The sequence below is a fragment of the Dendropsophus ebraccatus genome, chromosome 12 (assembly GCF_027789765.1).
Source record: "Dendropsophus ebraccatus isolate aDenEbr1 chromosome 12, aDenEbr1.pat, whole genome shotgun sequence".
NCBI classification, from domain to species: domain Eukaryota; kingdom Metazoa; phylum Chordata; class Amphibia; order Anura; family Hylidae; genus Dendropsophus; species Dendropsophus ebraccatus.
This window is the reverse complement of record NC_091465.1, coordinates 81407241-81427861: the sequence shown is the minus strand read 5'-3', so window position 1 is coordinate 81427861 and position 20621 is coordinate 81407241. Positions and strand designations below refer to the sequence as shown.

At 46.2% G+C, this 20621-nt stretch overlaps 1 long non-coding RNA gene across 1 annotated transcript; it reads left to right on the top strand.

The window, feature by feature from the left end:
* Window positions 1-1285: 1285 nt before the first annotated feature.
* LOC138769537 (uncharacterized) lies at window positions 1286-17414 on the top strand. Its single transcript, XR_011359264.1, has 3 exons — window positions 1286-1406; window positions 10257-10300; window positions 17318-17414. It is a non-coding gene; the product is annotated as an uncharacterized lncRNA (long non-coding RNA).
* Window positions 17415-20621: the final 3207 nt, after the last annotated feature.

The following is a 20621-nucleotide window of genomic DNA, read 5'->3' as shown; positions in this document are numbered from 1 at the left end:
CCGAGCCCGCCACTGGCGGCCCTGTCGAAACCCAATCACCCCCCACCCCCCCCAGGCTTTGAGGAGAGGCAGCGGAGTCCACGAGCTGGACACAGATACGGTTGCTACCCGTCCCACAGACCTCTGGCGCCTACCCCTAGTGAAGACACAAGGTATGGCTTGGCCTCAGCTGGCAATGGCATCAGCCCTCAGCCATAGCTCAGCTCTTGACTGTTATGATCGCCCCACAGGCGCTATGGACAGATCACAGCCCCATACTACACACGATCGCAATATGGCGGCAAGCCCAACAACGTCCAATGTCTCCTGCTCCCCTGCTACAGGCTCTGAGGAAGCTACATGGCCCACTTTGCCGTCAACACAGGGGCCTGCTCCAAAACACCTGTCCCCTGCCATACCTAGACAGGAAGCTGCCACCATCTTAAGCGCGCATCCTGAACTGCAAGCCTTATTGGCATTTCTGCCCTCTAAAGAGGATATAGACTCCATGGCTCTGGATTTGAAAGCGGCCTGGAAACAGGACCTAGGGGTGGTTAAAACGGACATTACTACTTTGCAGACCCAGGTCCGTGACCTAGAGACTTCTCACACCACGATCCAGCATACAGTGGAAGACATGCAAACTCAACTTACAGAACAGACCAAGCAGCAGCAGGTCCTTTTTGCACACTTAGACGACCTGGAAAACCAAAATCGTCGGAACAACGTTAGAATCCGGGGCCTCCCGGAAGCCACTCGAGCTGCAGAGCTGCTCCCCACGCTACTGGGCATTTTCAATCAAATACTTAGTAGACCACCAGACACCCAGATTGAGATTGATAGGGCCCATAGGGCTCTACGCCCTCCAAGCACTGACCCAACCCGCCCTCGTGATGTCATATGCAGAATACACTACTATTCCATCGAAGAGGAAATTATGCAAAAAGTACGTCGACTCCCGGAAGTGGACTTTGACGGAGCTAAACTCCTCTTCTTTCCAGATCTCTCACGGCGCACTCTGCGCTTGAGAGCAGCACTGAGACCACTCCTAGCTCTCTTGCAATCGCATAACATTCCCTATAGATGGGGCTTTCCGTTTGCCCTACATGCCAGGAGCAATGACAAGACTGCAACGCTGAGAGATATGACTAATCTTCCTGCCTTCTTGCGAACTTTTGATCTGCCCTATACCCCTCTCCCCAAATGGGCTGCCATCCTGAAGAACCCGTTGCTAAGCGACAGACCGCAGGGACCCTCCACCTCCCAGGTGACTCAACGTTCTCAACCTCCCAGGCCGCAGCGTGCCCCTAGACGGCGAAGGAGCAGGTCCCGCTCTGACCCAGAGATGTGAAGCTCACCACCACCTCACTTCACTGACTGTATTTGTCCGGGACTCTAAGGCCTGCTGCGACGACACCAGCTGACACGTATGTTACCCATGCAGGCGGTCCCACTAAGATGATCGGATATTGGATTGCCCCTTATTTACTTGTTTGTTTCAGTTTTTGCACTCCCCTAGTCTTTTTGAAAGTTTTATCAGATATCTGTTTTTCATAGGCCGAGGTTCACCCTAGCTATGGTGCTTTGGTCATACACCCCCCCAATAGGTATGCAGATGAGTACCTTCCATCTGTTAGTTATGGTACATTTGCTCTACACATTAGTTCCTTTGCCACCTCTGTTTAGGTGTTGCTATGTTTGGTCTGTATTATGTGTCCCCTTTCCTTTCCCTCTCTCTTTAAATCAGCTCTTTATCGCTCTGCTTGGCGCATGGCAGCAAGACTCTTAGTGATGGCGTTACTTAAGATCACTACCTTGAATGTTCAAGGTTTTAATATCCCAGAGAAGACGTCACAGATCTTGTATGCCATGCACAAGTCCAGAGCGCAGATCCTGTGTATACAGGAAACACACTTCCGACGAGACAATGTACCTACTTTTAGAAACCGCTACTATCCACAATGGTATCACAGTAGCAACCCTGAGGCTAAAACGAAAGGGGTGGCCATCCTCTTACACAGATCCTTGCCCTGTCAGGTCTTAGATGTACAGATTGATGAGGAGGCACGATATGTATTCCTTAGATGCTTAATTGCGGGACAGACATATACGATAGCCAATGTTTACACCCCTAATCAGAGGCAACAATTGTTTATCTCTAGAGCTTTAGAAGCCCTAAACGTTTTTGCACAGGGCTACCTGATTTTGACTGGCGATATGAATGTCCCGCTGAATCCAGCACTAGACACATCATCGGGCTTGTCCTCATTCCCTCATAGCAAGCGCAATAAGATTAAACAGGATTTATTCCGCCTGCAACTATGCGACTCGTGGCGCCTAACTCATCCAGACACTCGGGACTACACTCACTACTCCAACATTCATAAATCTTACAGCCGTATAGACTACGTCTTTGTGCACCACCATTTATTAGACAGAATTAAAAAGGTCTCTATAGGCAATATTCAGTTGTCCGATCATGCCCCAGTGTCCTGCACTCTCTCTTTACCGCAAACCCTCGCTAGGGAATATACTTGGAGGCTCAATGAGTCACTATTGAATGATTCCCTCTGCTTATCGGACCTGAAGTCCGCTATCCAACACTTTATTACTGATCATGCCTCGGACGGCCCCTCTCCACAGGTGAAATGGGAGGCCCTCAAGTGTGTCCTGCGAGGCATCCTCATAAAACATGGTTCTCGACTAAAGAGAGAGGCCGCGGGCAAACTTAAGTCGCTCTTGCAGAAACTCCATGCCTTGGAGGTGGAGCACAAGGCGACCCTGGGCGAGGGGGTGCACAGGGACCTAGTCAGAATACGAAATGACATTGCACAATTATTAGAACGCAAACATCATAGATTCAGACAGATTTGTGCCAGTGCCTTTTATGAATATGGCAACAAGTCGGGCAGAATGTTGGCAAGGGCTTTGAGGGATAAGCGAGCTGCCTTCTATATACAGTCAGTGAAAGACGCTGAGGGGAAGTTAGTCAGATTAACATCAGAGATACTGGCAACATTTCAACGTTACTACTCTGACTTGTACCACCTAGATAAGGCGGCAGAGGCAACACAAGAGACTGTCCAACATTACATCACACGCACTACACTCCCGAAACTCACACCAGACATCCTGTTGGACTTAGAGAAACCTTTTGTACCAGAAGAGCTGACAGCGGCCATTAAGGCGCTTCCTTCTGGCAAGAGCCCAGGGCCGGACGGCTACACTGCTAAGTTTTTTAAAGTCTCCCCCCATATCCTTACAGCGTTTAATGAAATATCATCTTACTCCCCTTTGCCCCCCACCTTTCTCTCTGCACACATAACCGTCATCCCGAAGGAAGGGAAAGACCCTAACCTCTGTGCCAGCTATAGGCCGATCTCGTTGATCAATGCTGATGCCAAGTTATATGCGAAACTACTTGCCCAGAGGCTTTCACCCCTCCTGGGGGTCCTGATCCATCCCGATCAAGTGGCGTTCGTGCCTTCTAGGGAGGCGAGGGATAACACCCTAAAAACATTTTCAGTCATTCAACATGCTCATGCCTCTAAAACCCCTTGCATGATGTTATCCCTGGATGCAGAAAAGGCCTTTGATCGGGTGGATTGGGGCTTCTTGGAGGGAGTGCTAAAGGACCTAGGATTAAGCCGAGCAATGCTGGACCGTATCCTGGCGCTATATACCTCTCCTCAGGCGCAAATCAGAATAAACGGATCATTTTCTACACCGTTTCGCATATACAATGGCACCAGACAGGGGTGTCCCCTTTCTCCGATACTGTATGTGTTAGTCATGGAACACCTCCTGAGGGACATCAGACAGCAGACCGACATACAGGGGATTACGGTGGGGACCATGCAACTGAAATGTTCCGCGTTTGCGGATGACCTGCTCTTATACCTCACGAACCCTGAGATATCCCTACCGACCCTAATGAACGCCTTGGACACTTTTAGTGTGGTGAGTAATTATAAAATAAACCTTTCCAAAAGCGTAGCATTAAACATCTCCCTACCCCATCCCGTGTCCTCATCCCAACGACAACGCTATCCCTTTGTGTGGAAGTCGTCTTCCTTTAAGTACCTGGGGGTGCATATACCTGCAAAACTGTCGGATATTATAGCCTTAAATTTTAACCCTCTAATGACTGTGTTTGGACAGGATCTCGCCAAGTGGGACAGGAAAGATTTTTCCTGGATTGGCAGAATCAATATCATCAAAATGAATCTATTACCCCGTCTGTTGTATCTGTTTCAGACGACCCCGGTTCTCCTACCACGCTCTTTTTTTTAAAACATTAATCGCCTCTTTTCCCGGTTTGTTTGGGGAGGTTCACGCCCCCGCTTGGCGAGATCCACTCTGTCGCTCTCTAAGTTAAATGGAGGCTTGGCTCTCCCAGATTCGCACAAATATTACCTTGCGGCTGTGGCCACTAGGGTGCTAGATGGGTTCCACTACTCCTCCACCAAATTATGGGTGAAATTTGAGAAACTACTCTCTCCTTTCTCTATACCGTCCCTGCTATGGATCAAACCCTCCTCCTGGTCGGGTTCACAGTTGACATCCCTTCCCTTGATTTCTAGGACTGTACTATTGACCTTCAGGTACTTACGGGTTACACTATATGAAGCGAACGGACCTCTTACCCCAGTCTCAGCACCTTCCTATCCTCACGTGGGAGTAGGGATTTACTCTTCGCCCACGTCACGGAAGCCTCCACCCTGATCCCATACGACGCCCTGATCCCAGAACCAGATAGGACTCGTGGGACCCACTGGCAATATCTACAACTACAACACTTCTATCACACGACAGTGCAATCCCTTAAGCTACACAGACAGCTGACCTCATTTGAGGAACTTTGTTTACAATCAGTCCCCCCACCCACACGATATCTTTAATATACTCCTTTCTAATTACACCACCTGACTCTTATAAAACTGCGTTCCAGACTGGGTGGGAGACGGAGTTAAACCGAACCTTCACGCCGGAAGACTGGGAGAAGGCCTTTCTCCTTTGCCATAAATCCTCCATCTCCAGCAGGAGACGAATTATAAGGTCTTGTCTCGATGGTATAGAGTCCCGACCCTGCTACATAGATTCTATCCTTCGGTCCCTGACTCGTGCTGGAGATGCGGACTGGCCAGGGGGTCTTTATCTCACGTTTGGTGGGGATGTGCCCGTATACAGGATTATTGGAAGACAGTGATTACGGTCATCCAGACCATAACAGGGACACATCTGTCAAATGATCCCTCCACACTCTTATTGTCTATGATACCAGGCTCGCCCTCCAAACTCAGGAAATCCCTTCTGAAATTTTTACTTTTAGCAGCTAAAACGGTGATCCCTCGGAAATGGAGGGAGGAGACACCACCGACTGTAACGGAGTGGTTTGCTGAGATTTTGTACCTACAGAGGATGGAGGAACTCAGGGCTGAGTTTTATAATAGAGCTGTGCCTGTGGCAAAGCTGTGGTTTCCCTGGGCCTCCTTCCTTGACACCCCCCTTTACAAATCCTTGGCTACTCCCCTATTACCCTGACTCGTTGTTAGTACCCTGAAGGGCGCGAAACTAGATCTGGTTCTTCAATACTGTTGGGGCTGTGTTTACCTGCGCTCCTGTACGCGGATTACCTTTTCTCTCCCCGAGCCGTGCTGACATCCCTCCTCTTGTCTCTTTTCCTTCTTCTTCCCAATAATTCCTCATTTCGCGCTCCCTTGGGAGCTGTTTCCTCGCTACAAGGAATGGTTTATCTACACATCCGCTCCCCTACGTGGTTCATTATTGCACTTGGGAGCTATTCGGATGTCAGCTGTAATGTAGAGATTTGACTGTGCTCCCCCTCATGTTCGCTGTAATGACTTGTAATGAGTGATACACTTACTGTTTTTGCCTTACCTCGTTTCTACGTTTGTATCTACCTGACTCTGTTGCTTACAAATAAAAGCTTTGAATTATAAAAAAAAATATATATATATATTTTACTTCATCTTCTTGGGGTAACCGTTTGTTGGGACACCCTTGTATACTCCATAGATCTTGTAACCATCAGGACAGTCACGCTCTAGAAGAGAGGCAGAGGGACTGATCCCCAGTAGGATAAAGATGCTAAGTGCCGAAGTATCTTACTGACAAACACTCATCCACTTGGGGGATTCCTTAGCCGGAGACAGAGACAGAGAGTGAGGACTCGTAGTACCCTACCTCGCGGTCTCCTAGCTGGTGAGGCAGGAGGCGGTCATATATGCCCAGTTCATATATGAGTACAAGAAGTTCTTCTTGCAAATACCTTCGCTATCAAGTTTTCTACATTTCCCCTCTACCTGTATTCTACCTCCAGAGTATTTTTGCACTAGCACCTGTGAGCAGTTCTTTTTTTTTTGTGGTATGTCTTTTGTATTACACTGAAATGTTTATAGGTAAAGTATCAACTACTGGTTAAGTGCTGGTCACCTTCTTTGCAGCACACCTGCACCCTCACACCTCACTACTGTTCTACCAAAGGACCAGGGCAAGTGTGTCCGGGGGTGGGTACTGCCACTCCTGGCCACCGTGACAAGGTTACCCCAAAACACCCGGGCCCACTAGCTGCCACAACATCCGCATGCAGCACCCAGGCCATGGCATGTGAACCACCATTTGCTGTGATCATGAGGGGCTGTAACAAGTGGTGTAGTGTTCAGGGCTAACTCGGTGCAGTAGTGCGTTGTCACAGTGGTGATGTCTTCTATGTACCACATATGCTACTTTTAAATGAGCTGTTACAGTCATAAAAAAGTGCAGTCGAATGACACCAAGATTTCTCACAGTGTGGACTGGAACAATGGTGACTTGCTTCACGTGACTATGAAAAGTTCTGGAGTCAACTGAGAAGCAGCAACTGGAATCTGCATGTAACGCCTTCTTCTAGCAGACACTTCTGTGAATTGTAGGCCGCAGCAGACTGCAAACTACAGCAGCACTGGTGGGGAGATATGAGATGATTTAGAGGCTGCTCTTATTGATTGAGATAAGGGTGGTGACTGGAGATGAGCGGAAAATCTGTGAAGAAAACGTAACAGCGTGCAGCTGAAGACATGAAAGAGGACGCTGGGGAAACGCAGCTAAGTAAATAAACTTTTTTTTTTTTTTTTTTGCAAATTTAGCAAAAATTTGCTTTGGCAACTAATCAAATATTTGCTAAATTCGCTTTGTTCATCTCTAGTAGTGACCACATATGTGACAGCGTGGGGTGTAGTGATATGGCAGAAAATGTTTAACCCTTGCACTGACAAACCCCTTTCCTTCAGTGTATACTGTTAAGCAGTGTGACAAGTAAGTCAGATGTACATACACAGAATATAAAATACCAAAACCAAGTACACAGTGTAAAGTGTTCCTCAGTAACTGTACTGGGGGTAACATACACCACAAGGATCTGTACTGAGAGTAGCGGAGACTATAAGGATCTGTACTGAGAACAGTATAGCCCATAAGGATCTGTACTGAGAACAGCGGAGACTATAAGGATCTGTACTGAGAACAGCAGAGACTATAAGGACCTGTACTGAGAGCAGCGGAGACTATAAGGATCTGTACTGAGAACAGCAGAGACTATAAGGATCTGTACTGAGAGCAGCGGACACTATAAGGATCTGTACTGAGAGCAGCGGAGAGTATAAGGATCTGTACTGAGAACAGTATAGACCATAAGGATCTGTACTGAGAGCAGCAGAGACTATAAGGACCTGTACTGAGAGCAGCGGAGACTATAAGAATCTGTAATGAGAGCAGCGGAGAGAATAAGGATCTGTACTGAGAGCAGCAGAGACTATAAGGATCTGTACTGAGAAGAGCGGAGACTATAAGAATCTGTACTGAGAGCAGCAGAGACTATAAGGACCTGTACTGAGAGCAGCAGAGACTATAAGGATCTGTACTGAGAGCAGCGGAGACTATAAGGACCTGTACTGAGAGCAGCAGAGACTATAAGGATCTGTACTGAGAGCAGCGGAGACTATAAGGATCTGTACTGAGAGCAGCGGAGACTATAAGGATCTGTACTGAGAGCAGCGGAGACTATAAGGATCTGTCCTGAGACCAGCGGAGACTATAAGGATCTGTACTGAGAGCAGCGGAGACTATAAGGACCTGTACTGAGACCAGCGGAGACTAGAAGGATCTGTACTGAGAGCAGCGGAGACTAGAAGGATCTGTACTGAGAGCAGCAGAGACTATAAGGACCTGTACTGAGACCAGCGGAGACTATAAGGATCTGTACTGAGAGCAGCGGAGACTATAAGGATCTGTACTGAGAGCAGCGGAGACTATAAGGACCTGTACTGAGACCAGCGGAGACTATAAGGATCTGTACTGAGAAGAGCGGAGACTATAAGGATCTGTACTGAGAGCAGCGGAGACTATAAGGATCTGTACTGAGAGCAGCGGAGACTATAAGGATCTGTACTGAGAGCAGCGGAGACTATAAGGATCTGTACTGAGAAGAGCGGAGACTATAAGGATCTGTACTGAGAGCAGCTGAGACTATAAGGACCTGTACTGAGAGCAGCTGAGACTATAAGGATCTGTACTGAGAAGAGCGGAGACTATAAGAATCTGTACTGAGAGCAGCGGAGACTATAAGGATCTGTACTGAGAAGAGCGGAGACTATAAGAATCTGTACTGAGAGCAGCGGAGACTATAAGGATCTGTCCTGAGAACAGCTGAGACTATAAGGACCTGTACTGAGAAGAGCGGAGACTATAAGGATCTGTTCTGAAAGCAGCTGAGACTATAAGGACCTGTACTGTGAGCGGTGAGGTACCCTAGGAATCTCTGCTAGGCCCTGTTTGTGTTACCACTTCATAGATGAACATGAAAGTTAAGTATGAGGTTATGTTGATGATGTAAATCTCTGTGGGACACTGGCAGCTGAGCCGGATTGTGAAAGTCCCTGAGAAGCCTGAAGTATGAGGGTAAATCTACTAGACAGGAATGATTGTTGATCTCCTATATGTAGAGTAATAAAGGGGAAAACTTATACAATGTGCAGAGGAGCAGCAGAGCAGTCACCCATAGCAACCAATCAGATTCCAGCTTTCATTTTTAAAAAAGGCTCTGAGAACTGGAAGCAGGAACCTGATTGGTTGCTATGGGCAACTGCCCATGTTCACCCTGGCTACATCTGTAGCAGCACACACACTATAATATATGAAGTGACCCTATAAGTCAATGTAATGACAAGGGAAAAACCAAGGCCAGATATTCATCCACATACAGCTGTTTCGGGGTGTTGCCCCTCATCATCGTGGAGCAGGATTCTGGCTAGGTGGGAGCAATGCCTAGTAGAGCCATAAGAGAAACAGATCGCTGATCTCAGGGAGACCAGCCAAACTATAACACTGCCCAGCCATGGGTCCTTCCCGGAGGGATATCTGGCTAGTCCTGTGTTTCGAGACTCTTCAATGAGGCTCCACGGGCTCTTCTTTTGCATATTCATGTTTCCCAGGGGGCAATGCACCTTGGATTTCACTGCATTGAGCGCTTTCACTAGCAGCCGGCACTGTTATCGTTTGGCTGGTCTCCATGAGATCAGCGATCTCTTTCTCTTATGGTTTTAATATATGAACAGAACTCCCAAAGCTCTGCCTGTCACTCTAAGCAGATGGGGGCATGCAGGGTGTTTTGTGCCTTGACACACCCCACTGACCCAGGTGATGACCTGTATTTTTGCCATGAACATACCCTGTACATGCAGCGATACTCCCTTGCATAGCTGCTTTACAAAAAAAGTAGTATTTTTGGAAAATGATGAAATAATGGAGAGTATTATGTACAGATGAAATATAATGTCTCCTCCATGCAGGGATCTCCTCTGTGACTGACTGGAGGATCAGGACAATGTTGGGTGGAAAAGCCTATAGGAACTAATATGTAGGATGACCCAGCCATGGTAATCCATCAGTCTCTTAATATGGACTCATTTTTTTGAGTTAGGTTGTGGCTGTGGTCAGGGTTTGGCTCTATATGACAGGTCCGCTAGCTCTGGCTTTCCTTTTCTCTCTGGTAATAAAGCTGCTACCATCAAAAGAACAGAACAGACCTTTATACTATTCATATACTGTATAAGACACTGAGGGATTGTACAGGTTTCACCCCCTCTGCAGAATAATAACTCTGGACGTCCACGGTGAGGATCCATCTGGGATACAGTAGTTCTCCTCTATTTTATTGTAAATAAACAGTTCTCAAATGATTTTCTTATTAAATTCTGATTTGTATCCTTCATTGACAGAGACACGTGTGGAGTTCACAGGCTGGAAAGTAACAGAAGATACAGTGAGTGATACATTACATACAATATATTATAATATAGTCCTTAACATTGTAATGACAACACAAAAAAGAAAAAGTTGTGTGAATTATATCTACTTATCCTGTCATTACTATGTTAGGCCAGTTCACACTGAGTAAACATGGCATAATTCCGCGGCGGAATCCCGTCGTGCTCAGTGTGCTGCTGTAAATGAATGAGAGGGCGCGTGCTTGTCCACTCTCTCTCCTCTCCGCTCAAAGAACTAACATGTCACTTCTTGGAGCGGAGAGCGGCGGCAGGGAACGAGCACGCGCCCTCTCATTCACTTACAGCAGCACACTGAGCACGGCGGGATTCCGCAGCGGAGAATTACGCCATGTTTACTCGGTGTGAACTGGCCCTTATATCTAAACCTGTTATCATGGCCTGCAGCATCTCCAGACTTGTCTCCTATAGAGCACCTCTGGGACATCATTGGTCGGCAACCACAAAGGGGCCAGCAGCAAACCTTGTTGACTTGTGTGTCCATGTATACTGATCAGTTGTGGTACCCATACAAGCATGGTGGCTACCCCAGTGGTTCTTGTGGCTCATATCTACATTGTTATTTTTAGCAGCGGCGGTGCCAGGTACCGCAGTATTAGGTCGGGTTCACACTACGTAGGACACTGGCCATTCTCTTAGCCAGCCATGTCACTGAACGTCCGGTGTCAGTAAAGTTAATCTCGGCCGCTACTGCAGTACTTTCTATTAAATTGGGATGCGGATGCATCCACCTGTGCCCGCATCCCAATTCACCATTGCAGACAATGGAAAGTGCGGCTGGAGCCGCATTCTCCATTGTGTGAACTGTCAGGGTTGTGCAGCCGCTATTCAATGAATAAACTGGCATGTCAATTTTCATTGCAGTCGCTCCAGCCGGGATTCCATTGTTTGCAGCACAATGTAAATTATCAATCAATCACTGACCATGATAAATTGATAATTTACATTGTGTGAACATAGCCTTATCTTGTTCTACAATGAAACAATCCTGCAGTACCTTGCACCGTCGCTGCTGAAAGATTTTAGTTAAAGGGATGTTTTGTTGTAGGGCAGCGGTAATGTATACGTAGATTTATAGAAATTGTTATTTACAGCCATGATGTATTGTTATAGGTACCTTATATTGTTCTTAGTCACTTTCCATATCTCTTTTCACCAGGGCAGTGTATGTGTATGTGTATCTAGAGATGTTTCACAATAAGAGAGAAAAAAAAAAATAAAAAATCAAAGTGGTTACCAGACCATAATGATCCCTCAATAATGATAATGACCCCATGTGATTCCAGAGGAACTAAACCCCACAATGTACGCCTGAAAGTACCAAAAGAATCTGTGCCGCAAAGGTTCTAAAACGTAAGGGTACTATTACACAGAACTATAATCGGCCCTATCCGGCCGATTATGGTTCTAAATAATAAACACAACAATCAGCCGATCATCGGCTGATCGTTGATATAGGCTCAGACCTATAATTGTAGGGCACCAACCGCGCACCACTATGTGTAACAGCAGTGCGCGGCCGGCGGCTGACGATTTGCAAAGTGCATACATTACCTATCCATGGTCAGGTAATGTATGCAGTTTAAAGTGACTCTGTACCCACAATCTGACCCCCCCAAACCACTTGTACCTTCGGATAGCTGCTTTTAATCCAAGATCTGTCCAGGGGTCCGTTCGGCAGGTGATGCTGTTATTGTTTTAAAAATGACTTTTAATCCGGCAGCGCTGTGTCTAACAGCCGGGGCTTACATTTGTATATGCATTAGGCTGGCACAACCTCTCTGTCCTTCCTCCCCACCCTCCTCATCATTAGAAATGCTCCAGGCAGATTGCTTCCTATTCCCCACCAGTGTGTATAATGAACATGGGCTGGATCGTTAATACACCTGTGCAAAGCTCAAACAACAGTAAATGTTCCTGGATCATTCCTAATGATGAGGAGGGTGGGGAGGAAGGACGGAGAGGTGGTGCCAGCCTAATGCATACACAAATGTAAGCCCCGGCCGTAAGACACATCGCTGCCAGATTAAAAGTTGTTTTTAGGACAATAACTGCATCCTCTGCCGAACGGACCCCAGGACAGATCTTGGATTAAAAGCAGCTATCCGAAGGTACAAGTGGTTTGGGGGGTCAGATTGTGGGTACAGAGTCGCTTTAAGCAAGGGCTGCAAAGACATCGGTAATGATGTCCATGCAGCCCTTGTTAAACGATTATCGGGCAGTGTAATAGGCCCAGTAAACAAGCGCTGATCTAGCAGATCGGCACTTGTTTAAAGTTATTATCGGGCCCCCATCAGGCCGTGTAATACCACCCTAAGTCTAGTTCCTGAGCCGTAACACAATGGAAAAGAAGTTACTCTATGGTTTCTCCATTAAAGGGTTTTTCTGGGATTATGACAAAGTTTGTTTGGTGGGGTGCTCAAGCAAATAACCAGGTGTCTCCTGTTCGAAATATACAAAGTAAGAACAAAAGATGCAATACATTACTGCAGGACACATTAGAAATTGGCAAATGACAGCATACCGCCTGAGTTCTAATGTCTTGCAGTAACATACTGCATTTTGTGTATTCTTTACCCGATCTACAGGCGGTGCACCATCACACATTAAAGGGATTATCCAGCGCTACAAAAACATGGCCACTTTTCTCCCTACTGTTGTCTCCAGTTTGGGTGGGGTTTTGAAAATCAGTTCCATTGAAGTAAATGGAGCTTAATTGTAAACCCCACCTGAACTGGAGACAACAGTAGGGAGAAAAATGGCCATGTTTTTGTAGTGCTGGATAACCCCTTTAAGATGGATCCATCATGCTCAATTGAGCGCCATGCTCGCTCAGCACTAATAGTATCTCAAGTCATTTTTTTACAGTCTCTAGTGGAGTCACATACCTCATGGATTTTAAATTTCTTACATCTTTCTCTATGGAAAAAAATGCACAATTACCACTGCTATTAGATTCTAGTAGTGTAAAAGAAACAAGTGAACTAGACAAAATGACACATTAGAATTAAAAAAAATTATTAAGGCACTATGATGATCGATGGTCGTTGCGAATTTAATTTAGAGACTTACTGTAAATGGTTTAAATGATGACAGGACTGGCTCCAGGTGTATGGGCTCGGTGGCCAATAAGCTGGTTTCCCTCCTTGCTCTAAGCCCTCCCTATTCCTATAGTCCCCCGAGCTTCCTCTTCCTGCCCTTAGTCTCCATAGGATCGACCTGCAGCCGATTTGCCCACCCGTCCTCCCTTTGGGTCTTGGTTTTTTGATGGTCTTTTGTTTCTTTTTGTGCCTTCTTTTTGTTATTATACTACCTAAGTCACAGCTGGCATAAATTACCTGCTAAGCAGGCAGGCGTGTGAGGTTAGTAAGGTGGATTGCACCTATACGTGCCTGGTTATTGGTATGGTTAAAGATATTATAATGGATGTTATATTGGTGTCTGTGTCTTTATTCCTGCCATATTAATTACAGTTGCTGTTTGCTTGGGGCTGACTTGAATATGTTTACTCAGATCAGCATGGGTTTCCAATAGCAATCGGCCAGCACATCAGCCTAGGTTTGCCTGGTAATTTTGTTAGAGTAAAGGCATCTTTATTTAGAGTCTAATTCTACTGTATAATGCCATATTACCCCAGTTTACATAGGACTACAGTGTCTCTTAGTGGGGGCTGAGCTGGTTTATTGATTCTTTATCTGTGCAAAGGAAGGTTCTTGACCTCATTTAATTTTGAAGACACATATCTTAAATTGTTGATAAGAAATGTTGATTGTTTTCTCTAAACATAGTGCCACTCTTCCCATTATGGAGTCCAGTATTCTCACTTAATTTAAGAAGGTAATTAAGGTACAATACACAATAAAGACTAATATAAATCCTTGAAAAATGTCTATGAGGACTTTTATCCTTAGAATAGGCCATCAATATCTGATCAGTGGTGGTCCGACTTCAAGATCAACTTCCCTACCAACTCCAAGCACCCTACCGATCAACTGTCTACCATCTGACTCCGGGCACCATACTAATCAATTTTTTACCTACCGACTCGAGGCACCCTACTGATCAACATTTTACCTACTGACTCCAGGCACCTTACTGATCAACTTCTTACCCTTCAACTCCAGGAACCTACTGATCAAATTTTTCCCATCCAACTCCAGGCATCCTGCTGATCAACTTTTTACCAACTGACTCCAGGCATCCTGCTGATCAACGTTTTACCAGCCGACTCCTGGCACCCTACTAATCCACTCTTTATACCAATCAACTCCTGGCACCATACTGATCAACTTTTTACCAACCAACTTGATGCGCCCTACTGATCAACTTCTTACCATCCGACTCTAGGCACCCTACTGATCAACTTCCCACCTGGCACAGCTCTTTTGAACATTTAGTGGTGGCTGATCCTGATATTCTAGCTAATTCTGCATGCTGAAAGTCTCCCATAGATCGGGTATTGATGACCTATCTTTAGGGCTCTAACCCTTTAAAGAGTTTACTCTTTAAAAATAATAATAAAAAAATATATTGGTAGAAGATATACACTACCTCCAGCAACAGTAGGACTTGAGACAGCTGATATGAGAGAGAGAGAGAGAATGAGAGAGAGAGAATGAGAGAGAGAGAATGAGAGAGAGAGAATGAGAGAGAGAGAGAGAATGAGAGAGAATGAGAGAGAGAGAGAGAATATGAGAATGAGAGAGAGAGAGAGAGAGAGAGAATATGAGAGAGAGAGAGAGAGAGAGAGAGAGAGAGAGAGAGAGAGAGAGAGAGAGAATGAGAGAGAGAGAGAGAGAGAGAGAGAGAATGAGAGAGAGAGAGAGAGAGAGAGAGAGAATGAGAGAATGAGAGAGAATGAGAGAGAATGAGAGAGAATGAGAGAGAATGAGAGAGAATGAGAGAGAATGAGAGAGAATGAGAGAGAATGAGAGAGAATGAGAGAGAGAGAGAGAGAGAGAGAGATTGTGGTGGTATCATTCTGAGCCTGTATCATTAGTAAAATATTTTTTGTATAATGACATAGTATGAGATGACTGGCATACCATGGCTTCAACGTCAACTAAAATAAATATACTGTACAAAAGACATACAGAAAACACAATACATTAGAATGCAGTGGTCTGTGCTGCAGGTCACTAACGTTTTATCCAGATCTCTTCCGAGGAGGCATTCCCAGCTCTATTGTGAGCGATACATGAATATTGCCCATTGTTCTCCCCATTGTTATATAGGGTCAGAGTCTTTCCTGTCTTACTGAGTAATATAGATCCATCCAGGTGTAGTGAGTGACATCAGGACGGCTGCTCAGGAAATCACAGATCAATGCTGGGAATTCACCTTCATTCTTCATGGTGATGTAAACTCCAGTTGGGGCAGCTACAGAAAGGATAAAAAGCAACATAAAGCCATCCATGACAATAAAATATTTATAGAACTCTGATGCGTTATTGTGTTGATACAGAATAAGACAACCCCTATAAACCACTTCAAATTATTTATATATCTGTATACATACACAGTACAGGTATCTCTGTATACATACACAGTACAGGTATCTCTGTATACATACACAGTACAGGTATCTCTGTATACATACACAGTACAGGTATCTGTATACATACACAGTACAGGTATCTGTATACATACACAGTACACGTATCTGTATACATACACAGTACAGGTATCTCTGTATACATACATAGTACAAGTATCTCTGTATACATACACAGTACAGGTATCTCTGTATACATACACAGTACAGGTATCTCTGTATACATACACAGTACGGGTATCTGTATACATACATAGTACAGGTATCTGTATACATACACAGTACAGGTATCTGTATACATACACAGTACAGGTATATCTGTATACATACATAGTACAGGTATCTGTATACATACACAGTACAGGTATCTCTGTATACATACATAGTACAGGTATCTCTGTCAGGGCTGATTCTCCTTTCCCCACATAATTTCTGGCAGTACAGAAATAGGGCTCCGTGTCTCTGGTCACGTTCCTCACTGTGATATCCTCTTCTGTCTCCGGTAATTTCTCTTTCCCTTTGTACCAGTCATAGTCATAGACATAAGTATTGGAGAAGCTGTTACACTGTAACGTCACATCACTTCCCTCCATCATGCCATCCATTCCAATGACAGAGACAGGCACATTTTTGGGGGCATCTGGAAAATATTATCGGTATATATATTTATATTATATATATTATATATATACACACACACACACACTGATCCACAGAACAGTTTTCATTACACATGTAGAGAATTATATCAGTCATGAATACTGAAAAAAAATGCAAATAATATAAATACATACAATATAATGTTCCTAAATCCCATCTCTATTATCAGCAATACATTATACAGTAAGTATGCAGTCAGCTCCTATACTCCCCCTAGTGGTGGCTGCAGGCAGACAGTATTTTCAGGGTATATAGCGCTCACAGAAACAAGTAAAAGCTTCTCAAAATGACCCTTTCCAGCTTGTTATTAAGGGAAGTCCTTCAATTCAGCAGCTGCCCCAGGTACAGAAGAGGTGAGAGGTGATCTCCTCCTGTCTGTTCCCCCTATCCCCCTGAATATTCTACCAGTAGACAAGTAGTGTATGGATGTCATACTGTATGTATATGGATGACCCAGGAGAATAGGAAACACAGATACATTGGGGAGGGTGGGAGGCCTGGAGTACAGACCGGTCACCTATAATACGTACAGTAGATGTTCAGTGTTCCTGGTTTCTCAGCTGTTTGTCCATTAGGATGTGTAGCCGTGCACTGAACACGACTCCCATCATCAACATAGGAAAATATAGGTGAGATGTGATTCTTCTCTCCAGGATCCTCCAGACATCTCCTTTGACTTGTACCTAACATCCCCGGTTTTGCTCCATTGTAGAGAAGGAAGACTGGAGCCACATGTGTGAGATACGTGACATAGTAATTTGGTTTCTTCTACTTCCATCAGATACATGAAGCCGAGCATTTACCGTATCTGTGGGATTATATGTTACACATCAGACACCATTACCGATTCTGTGTTCTCTATTACAATATATCTATCAAAGAACAAAGGTAAGAATGAATTATCTAATTTTATCAAATTTGTTAATTCTTCACCAGTTCTCTTTCTTGCTGTCTATGTGGTAATGTATTTCTTATTTTTACCTACCCTAACACCGATCTGCACTTTGCAATGACATATCGAAACCCATCCATCTCACTGCATACAGTACATGAATACATATATACTGTACACATCACATAATAGAAATAGCTATGTTGTCACCAATGTATACAATGATAGACGACAAGTGAGAAGATTCCCAGTGGTTCCTAGCATCAGATGGAATGGCCCTGCAACCCCCATGTCACAGGACCAAACCCAAAATGCCCCACCAGAACACGGCCAGCACCACCAGCAGGGAAGGCTGCCCCCAAACACCACAAGTATGAATATGGTATTACACTCACCATTGCTGCTGCACACAGAATGAGAAAGACATGCCTTACAAAGGAGAGCCAGCTGCTCAGAAAAGAGAGAACTGCAAAACACGACATGGAGAGAAAGGAGCGGCTGCACATCCCGTCTATGGCTGACATTAATGCCGCTAGGCCTATTTTAAAAATCAACACCAGAGTGTCGGTATATAATTTGATCAAACCTTAATGCACCGTGTAGCGGCATTAGTGTCAGATATATATATATATATATATATATATATATATATATATATATATATATATATATATATATACTTAACTGTGTGCGAGATAAACTCTTCTATCTTGTTTCTTATATGCATTTATATTTATATCTTCTGTGATCCCTGGATAATAATATTTGCCGTCATCTTCCCTTCTCACAGGATCTATCCGCAGGGTACAGCTATTATTCCCTGGTACCAGTGAGGTTCGGTTTCTGTATTCCTCTATTACTGCCGATGAGTTTTTGGTGTTTAGGATTTCTCGTCCACAGGGGTGATTCTAGCCTCTCTGCTGCCCGAGGCGAACTATAGAATGACGCCCCCCCCCCCCCCGGTCAATCCGCCCACATTATAATCCACTACTGCCCCCCCCCCCACTGCTGTCCCCAATAAACATAATGTTTGGTCCCTTGCTGCACAGAGGATGTCAGGAGAGGAGGGGGCTGACTTTATAGGAGAGGTCCCAGCAGCACAGAGGATGTCAGGAGAGGAGGGGGCTAATCCTATAGGAGAGGTCCCAGCAGCACAGAGGATGTCAGGAGATGAGGGTGCTAATCCTATAGGAGAGGTCCCAGCAGCACAGAGGATGTCAGGAGAGGAGGGTGCTAATCCTATAGGAGAAGTCCCAGCAGCACAGAGGATGTCAGGAGAGGAGGGTGCTGATCTTTTAGGAGATGGTCCCCCTCTTCCCCCCTTATAGATGGTCCCCCTCTTCCCCCCCTTATAGATGGTCCCCTCTCCCTTATAGATGGTCCCCCTCTCCCCCCCTTATAGATGGTCCCCCTCTCCCCCCTCCCTTATAGATGGTCCCCCTCTCCCCCCTCCCTTATAGATGGTCCCCCTCTCCCCCCTCCCTTATAGATGGTCCCCCTCTTCCCCCCTTATAGATGGTCCCCCTCTTCCCCCCCCTTATAGTTGGTCCCCTCTTCCCTCTCTCCCCCCCCCTTATAGATGGTCCCCCTCTCCCCCCCCTTATAGATGGTCCCCCTCTCCCCCCCCCCTTATAGATGGTCCCCCTCTTCCCTCTCCCCCCCTTATAGATGGTCCCCCTCTTTCCCCCCTCCCTTATAGATGGTCCCCTTCCCCCCCTATAGATGGTCCCCCTCTTCCCTCTCTTCCTCCCTTATAGATGGCCCCCCCCTTATAGATCGTCCCCCTCTTTCCCCCCTCCCTTATAGATCGTCCCCTCTTTCCCCCCTCCCTTATAGATCGTCCCCCTCTTTCCCCCCTCCCTTATAGATGGTCCCCCTCTTTCCCCCCTCCCTTATAGATGGTCCCCTTCCCCCCCTACCTTATAGATGGTCCCCCTCTTTCCCCCCTCCCTTATAGATGGTCCCCTTCCCCCCCTACCTTATAGATGGTCCCCCTCTTTCCCCCCTCCCTTATAGATGGTCCCCTTCCCCCCCCTATAGATAGTACCCCTCTTCCCTCTCCCCCTCCCTTATAGATGGTCCCCCCCCTTATAGATGGTCCCCCCTTATAGATCATCCCCCTCTTTCCCCCCTCCCTTATGGATCGTCCCCCTCTTTCCACCCTACCTTATAGATGGTCCCCCTCTCCCCCCCCCCCCCCCTGCACAGCAGATAAAACAAAAACAAAAAACAGCACACAACTCACCTACCCTCCGTTCCCCCGTCGAGCCTCTCTGGTCTGGTCCAGGCTGATGTGCGGCTGCCCGGGGTGTCCCGTCCTGTCCCCGGCAGCGCGCGCATCACAGAGCTCCCCGTGCGCCTGTGACTTCCGGCGCACAGGGAGCTCTCTGATGCGTGCGCTGCCGGGGACAGGACGGGACACCCCGGCAGCCGCACATCACCCGGGGGACTAAGGCTGCATTCCCACGTTCCGTGATCCTGACGGATCACAGACGTGGAATGCATGTACTGGAGCCCCCCCGCCCCCGGGCAGTATCTGTAATGAGATGCTGTGAGCGGGGGGGACTGTATTCATAAGCGCCGCGCTGTAGTATCAGCACGGCGCGGCTGATTTAGTACAGCGGGGCGCTTATGAATACAGTCTCCCCCGCTCACAGCATCTCATTACAGATACTGCCCGGGGGCGGGGGGGCTCCAGTACATGGTACAATCAGTGGCGGATTATAATGTGGGCGGCCGCCCGAACCGCCCATATTATAATCTGCCACTGAATGCCGCCAGAGCCGTTTTAATACATTGGTGGGCCCAGTGCACAGCCCTCAAGAGTGGGCCCCCCCTTCCCTTTCGGCACATTGTATAATGTACTGAATTTGCCCCCACACTGTATCAAGAGCCCCAATACATACAGTAGTTACCTTATAACACTATTTCCACAATACAGTGATTACATATTACATAAAAACTGCACTAAACAAAACAGAAAGATATCACCAATGATACCATTACATAATACCGCCACATCATGACCTCTAACACTACAATCCTATAACAGAGTGCAGTTACATCCAGTGACTCACCGGGGGCGTCTTCTCCGATCAGAGTCTGTCACCTTTTCTTTTTCTCTCCATCCAGCCTGGGCCACCTTGAAGTCTTCTCCTGGCTGTGAATCTTCTCTCCAGAATCTGCCAGACAA